This window comes from Apium graveolens, chromosome 8 (assembly GCF_009905375.1).
Source record: "Apium graveolens cultivar Ventura chromosome 8, ASM990537v1, whole genome shotgun sequence".
NCBI lineage: Eukaryota > Viridiplantae > Streptophyta > Magnoliopsida > Apiales > Apiaceae > Apium > Apium graveolens.
Genome location: NC_133654.1, coordinates 171,234,799 through 171,242,244, shown reverse-complemented (window position 1 = coordinate 171,242,244; position 7,446 = coordinate 171,234,799). Strand labels below are relative to the sequence as shown.

Sequence of the window (7,446 nt, the reverse complement as noted above, 5' to 3'; positions counted from 1 at the left end):
AGAATTTGACGTTATATTATGGATGGATTGGTTATCTAAGCATGATGCCCGGATAGATTATCGAAATAAGAAGGTAATGGTGAAGATGCCAGATGAAAGAATAGTAACGGTCAAGGGTCAGAAATAAGTAAAGAAGTTCTTAACGATGATTCAAGCCAAGAAGTTACTACGAAAAAGATGTGAGCATTTCATAGCATATGTGATTGACAGAAGTCAAGAACCAACAAAACTTGAAGATATTCCAGTTGTGAATGAATTTCCAGACATGTTTCCTGACGAGTTACCAGGACTTCCTCCAGATAGAGAAATTGAATTTTCGATCGACTTAGCACCTGGAACAGAACCAGTATCCAAGGCCCCGTACAGAATGGCGCCTGTTGAGATGAAAGAGCTAGCGAAGCAATTGCAGGAGTTGTTAGAGAAAGGAGTAATCAGACCCAGCGTATTCCCGTGGGGAGCCCCGGTATTATTTGTCAAAAAGAAAGATGGAAGCATGAGACTGTGTATCGACTATAGGGAGCTCAACAAGCTTACAATCAAGAATAAGTATCCGTTACCCAGAATTGACGATCTGTTTGACCAGTTGAAGGGAGCCAAGTACTTCTCCAAAATTGATTTAAGATCGGGATATCATCAACTAAAGATCAAGCCAGAAGATATACCAAAGACAGCTTTCAGAACAAGGTATGGACATTACAAGTTTTTAGTGATGTCTTTTGGATTGACCAATGCCCCAGCGGCATTTATGGACCTGATGAACAAAATTTTCAAGGAGTATTTGGATAAGTTTGTTATTGTGTTTATAGACGATATTTTAATTTATTCAAAGACGGAAGAGGATCATGCGGAACATTTGAGGACAGCTTTGGAGATTTTAAGGAAAAAGAAGTTATATGCTAAATTCTCGAAGTGTGAATTTTGGCTATAGGAAGTTCAGTTCTTAGGACACATAGTCAGTAATGAAGGGATCAAAGTGGACCCGACAAAGATCGAGGCAATTACGAATTGGGAGAGACCGAGAACACCCACTGAGGTAAGAAGTTTCTTGGGATTGGCAGGATATTATCGACAATTCGTTCAGAATTTCTCAAGGATTGCAACACCATTGACAAAGCTTACACGAAAGAATGAAAAGTTTATATGGAACGACAAGTGCGAAGAAAGTTTTCAGGAGTTAAAGCGGAGATTAATCACGACACCTGTTTTGTCACTTCCATACGATCAAGGGAATTTCGTAATTTTTAGCGATGCTTCTCACAAAGGACTAGGATGTGTTTTAATGTAGCACGAAAAGGTGATTGCGTATGCGTCAAGGCAATTGAAACCACATGAACAAAAGTATCCTACTCATGATTTGGAGCTAGCAGCCACAGTTTTCGCTTTGAAAATTTGGAGACATTATCTGTATGGAGAAAAGTGCGAGATTTTCACGGATCACAAAAGCGTAAAGTACATATTCACACAGAAGGAACTTAATATGAGGCAAAGGAGATGGTTAGAATTGATCAAGGATTACGACTGCTTGATTAATTATCATCCCGGTAAGGCGAACGTTGTAGCAGACGCGTTAAGTCGGAAGGAAAGGTTAAATGAGTTATCAGTACCTGAAGAGATATATAAGGAATTTCAGAAATTAGAATTGGAGATTAGAGTTTGCAAGCCTGAGGAAGCGAAAGTATACAGTATGACTTTCCAACCAGAGTTATTGGAGAAAATAAAGAAATGTCAGGAAGATGTAATGGATCAAGATTTAAATCGTTTGGTAGGTGAAGAATTATGTACGCAAAAGGATGATCAAGGTATTCTGAGGTTTTCATCTAGAATTTGGATTCCACCGGTGATGGAGTTAAAGAATGAAATTTTACAAGAGGCACATAGTTCAAGATATTCCATCCACCCAGGGAGTACCAAAATGTACAAGGATTTAAAGGAGAATTATTGGTGGCCAGATATGAAGAGGGAAATTGTGGAATGGGTTAGCAAATGTTATACCTGTCAGAGAGTTAAAGCAGAGCATCAGAGACCAAGTGGATTGCTACAGCCATTGGAGATTCCAGAGTGGAAGTGGGAACATATTACCATAGATTTCATAGTTGGATTACCAAGGACAAGGGCTGATCATAATGCCATTTGGGTTATAGTGGATAGACTTACCAAGTCAGCTCATTTTCTGCCTATAAATGAAAGATTTTCGCCCGACAAGTTGGTCCATATGTACCTGAAGGAAATTGTAGTTCGTCATGGAGTTCCTGTATCTATTGTATCTGATCGAGATCCAAGGTTTAATTCAAGATTTTGGAAGAGTTTTCAAGAATGTTTGGGAACAAGACTGAATATGAGTACGGCCTGTCACCCCCAGACGGATGGCCAAAGTGAAAGAACGATCCAGACAATCGAGGACATGTTGCGTGTTTGTGCTATTAATTTTAAAGGAAGTTGGGACGAGCATTTACCTCTGGTAGAGTTTGCTTATAACAACAGTTATCATACCAGTATTGGGATGCCACCCTATGAAGCCCTTTATGGACCCAAATGTAGATCTCCAGTGCATTGGGACGAAGTAGGAAAACGCAAAATACTTGGACCTGAATTGGTGCAGCAGACAAAGGAAATTGTTGAAATTATCCAGAAGAGATTAATAGCCGCACAAGATCGTTAGAGGAAATATGCAGACCAGTCAAGGAAAGACATGGAATTTGAAGAAGGAAGTTTGGTATTACTGAAAGTATCACCATGGAAATGACTAACGAGGTTTGGGAAGAAAGGAAAGCTAAGCCCAAGATATGTTGGACCTTTTGAGATCCTAAAACGCGTTGGCAAGGTAGCTTACGAATTGGCGTTACCACCGCACATGGAGCACATTCACAATGTTTTTCACGTATTAATGCTTAAGAAGTACAATCCAGATTCCAGACATGTAATAGAATATGAGCCAATAGAGCTTCAGGCAGATTTATCATATGTAGAGAGTCCGATAGAGATTCTAGAAGAAAGAGAGAAAGTATTGAGACATAAAGTGGTAAAGTTAGTAAGAGTATTGTGGAGAAACCCAAAGGTTGAAGAGTCAACCTAGGAGTTAGAAAGTGATACGAGAGAAAAGTATCCTCATTTGTTTTCTTAGGAGATTCTGAGGACAGAATCCTTTTAAGGGGGGAAGGATGTAATATCCGGGATATATCGTGTAACAATTTTTGCTAATTAAATAAATATTATGTGTGTTCAGTATCTATTCTGTGAATTAATTGTTAAGTGTTATTTGTATTTGGATATTCAAAAATAATATTAATTGAGTATTTTAATTTTTATATGTCCAAAATAAAATATAGATAATTATCATATCTTCTGAATTATTTTTATGTTGATTTATGGATTTATAAAGATCATATGAAATTTATAAAATCTTTTTCCGAGCATTTAAAATCTATTTTATAAAAACGGGAACCAACCTAATTCATTGTTACGTTTTTGGAACCTGAAACTCTTCCGAGAACTCCTTCCTAACCTAATTATAATATTCCGAGCATATTCCATGTTTCGACTTTTTCGATCCGGCGTACGGTTTGTTCTGCGCGGATCCCGACGCAACATTTTCGATACAATATTCGTTTCGGTAAATCAATAAAACCCGTATTTTCGATAAACGGGAGCTCTATCAGATTCCATAACCTGTTTTACTGCATAATCAAAGGTTAATTTTATATATTTTTATTAAATTTCGAATTATTTTGATTAAAAATATGAATTTTTGTTCGGATGATTGTTTGTATGATTTGATGATTGCATGTTGTAGAGCTTGTTTTCTTGATGATTTTGGTATATTATACGTGTGATTTGGAGTTCAATAACATGTTCAAATTTGAGTTTAATTTTCGAATTTTAAAATTAGGGTTTATAACCTGTATGAATGTTTTCAATTTAAATTTGGGGGTTTTTGATTTAGGGGTTATTAGCTAATGATTTATAGTGGGTTGTTTTCCTTATGAAATTTGCAATCGATTGATATATTGCTCGTTAATAGAGGATTAGTGAATCGAAGGGAGTTGTGTTTTGAAGGTTTACGATGTTCGCCGGAAACCGGCGATGTTCTTGGGCAATTTCCGGCCAGAACAGGAATGATTAGAATGATTTGTTTGTATGAATATGTTCCTGGTGAAGTGTAGTTGTGACCTGCACAGTTTGTTGGCCTGAGGTGGCCGGAATCGTGTTCTCCGGCCACACTCCGGCGAAGTCGACGGCGGGGCTGGCAAAATTGCAAACAGGCCCCTGTAGTTTTAAAAACGATACAGTTAGGTCCCTGAAGTTTCCAGACTTTGCAAATTTAGGATTCCTGTTTTAAAAATGTTTAAAAATCATATTTCCTCTTTATTTTTATTATGAAAATTCATTTTTAATTTCTGAAAATTCTAAAAATTATTATTTTAATTCTGAAAATTATTTTTAATTCAAAAATAAATGTGAAATAATTAGTTAATTAATTTCAGTTAATTTTAATTGATTAATTGGTCAATTAATTCGAAAATTAATTGATTAATTGATTTAATTAATTATTAATTGATTTTAGTTAATTATTTAATTAGATTTAATTATTTAAAAATGATTTAAAAATTCTGAAAAATAGTTTCGAGCTTTAAAATATTATTCTAAATTATTTTCAAGGCTCGATAATTATTATAAAATTGTTTCGGAGCCAGAATTGGCCAACTGAACCCTGTTTGTTACCCCGAAATTGATCCAACGACCCGTTTTAATTCCAAAAAATGTTTTAAAAATCGTTTTAAATACCAGAAAGCCTATTTATGACCCGAAATGTCTTTAGAAATGATATGCCATTGATTATGTGACGTACTATGTGTTATATATGATATGTTGGTTGACTGTCGGTTTATATATTTAATGTTTTCTGTTTATTGCGTAACTTTCAATTCGTTAATCGGATTTGGATAAAACGAAGGGTAGATAGAAGTATATGTTGAATAGAATCCTATGAGTTAAATATTGATAGATGCTTATGATATGTGAGCAGAAGAGACAAGACGTAGGAAAGGAAATAGGGAGTTGAGGAGTAAGACGGTTGAGATTGGAAGCGAGTGCAGTATAGTAAGCTAATACCAGGCAAGTGTTCTAAACTTTCTCGGGATATTGTCGTGATTGATATTCCTGTTTTATATTGCAAGTGCTTTGAAGCACTGTACCCTAAACCTTGATTCCAGTTATTGATCTTGAGTCGTAACCTGACTCTTTCTAGACCATGGATTGTTGTATACCCAAACACGAACCTCAAGTATATGATACTACTCCACAAATACATACAAACTAAATATTAAACACTGAACCAGATTGCTTACACATTCAAATCTTTGTATTTTATGCTTTGAAAGACCAAATCCTTGAAACCCTGAAACATTGATTCATTGTTATCAAATTCTTTCATTACCTAGCACCCAAACTTTGAAAATACTCTTTTGATCCTTATGCAGATTAAAACCATTTCATTATGGAACATCAAATATTGTTAATGATTCTGGTTATTGTTTATTATTGTTTATTCTGTTATTATGTTAGAAATTGATTGTTTCATAAAATTGTGGACCAGATTCGTGTTCAGACCATATAATGGTCAAGTTAGGCCAATGTGTGCCTTGGATCCAGTAGTTAGAGCAATGATGTGTGCTTTGCTCGGGGTTAGTGCGTGTCTGATCAGCAGCCTAACCTTGGTTTTTAAAATAAAAATATAGTATCCAATTCTAAATCATAATCCATTATTTACTTGATATCATAACCATATTCACTTGATGATCATTATTCTCAGTTTTATCATTATGACTTGCTGAGCTAGTGAGCTCATTTGTGCAATATTGTTTCTGTTCTTTTCCAGTTAAGAAGGAACCGGTTGGTACCGAGGATCCCCAATCCAGCGCGAGAGCTAGGGGTTCAGGTTGATTGAGCTGAGCTAGTAGGCTTCTTTTGGGATAATTTAAGTCTGTAAAAGTTTGTAATAATGTTTAATACTCAGTTTTGAGTTTGGAATAGTTGGGATTTGAATGTTTGTAATATAATAGTGTGTTTGGCTTGTGTGCATACTTTAACCTGTTGCGGTCTGTGGTGGTTGGTAAGTAGGGTCACTGCATATTATTATTATCTTTATTATTATTATAAGCAGGTTATAAATAAGGTGTGTGTGGACCCTAAACTTCTGACCTGGGTTTGGAGGGCGCCACATTGACAACAGCTTTCTTCCTTGGTTCCACCTCTGTTTCCTTCTGCACATCTTCTTCAACAACTTTAGATTCTCGAACTTGAGATTTTTCGGGGTTCGCAACCTTGCCAGACCTCAATGTAATTTCCTTAACCTGCTCTTTGGCTTCCCTCTTTCCTGGAACTTCTATGTCACTAGGGAGTGTACCAGGTTATCGATTCAACAAAGTATTGGGAATTTATCCAACTTGATTCTCTAAAGTCTTGATAAAAACCGTTTGGCTCTTGCACATGAGCCTTAACTCCTCCAATTTAGATTTTTCATTAGATTGATTTGTACCTACATATGGTAGTTGCTGAAGTTGGAGTTGTTGTCTTGGTGCATATTGCGGTTTTTGAAAACAAGGAGGGTTGAATTGATTTGCTGCATACTGCTGATAAGGCTGTTGCACCGTATTCTGATTATTGCTCCAGCTAAAGTTAGGATGATTACGGGTGTTGGGATGATAAGTGGCTGGAGCTGGTTATTGTGACCTCTGAAAGTTGCATACAAACTGAGCTGATTCACTAGAAATAGCACAATGCTCAGTCTCATGCGCACCTACACAAATCTCACAAACACTTGTGATCTGATTAACTCCATAATTAGCCAAAGAATCCACCTTCATCGTTAAAGCCTGAAGCTGAGCAGCTATAGCAGTAGCTGTATCCACTTCCAGAACTCCTGCTACCTTCCCTTGAGGCATTCTCAGAGTTAGGTTCTGGGATTTATTAGCAGCCATCAGTTCAATCAACTCATAAGCATCAACTTAGCTCTTAGCCCATAAGGCTCCACCTGACGCTGCATCGAGCATGGGTCTAGACTGTGTTCCCAAACCATTGTAAAAGAAATTTATGATCATCCAATCAGGCATGCCATGATGAAGACACTTCCTAAACATCTCCTTGTAGTTATCCCAAGCCTCACACAAAGATTCTCCTGATTGCTGCGCAAATTAAGTAAGAGCATTCTCGATTGCAGCTGTCTTCACCATAGGGAAGAATTTAGTTAGAAACTTTTGAGCAAGATCCTCCCATTTTGTGATAGAACCTGCTGGTGCACTTAACTTTATCCCTTAGAGAGAATGGGAAAAGGCTCAGCTTTATAGCATCTTCAGAAACTCCATTGAACTTGAAAGTGTCGCAGATCTCTATAAAATATCTGATGTGCATGTTGGGATCTTCTATAGGAGAACCCTCAAACTGAACTGA

At 36.7% G+C, this 7,446-nt stretch overlaps 1 non-coding gene across 1 annotated transcript; it reads left to right on the top strand.

The window, feature by feature from the left end:
• The first annotated feature begins 7,107 nt into the window (after positions 1-7,107).
• LOC141681685 (small nucleolar RNA R71) lies at positions 7,108-7,214 on the top strand. Its single transcript, XR_012559111.1, has one exon. It is a non-coding gene; the product is annotated as a small nucleolar RNA R71 (small nucleolar RNA).
• Positions 7,215-7,446: the final 232 nt, after the last annotated feature.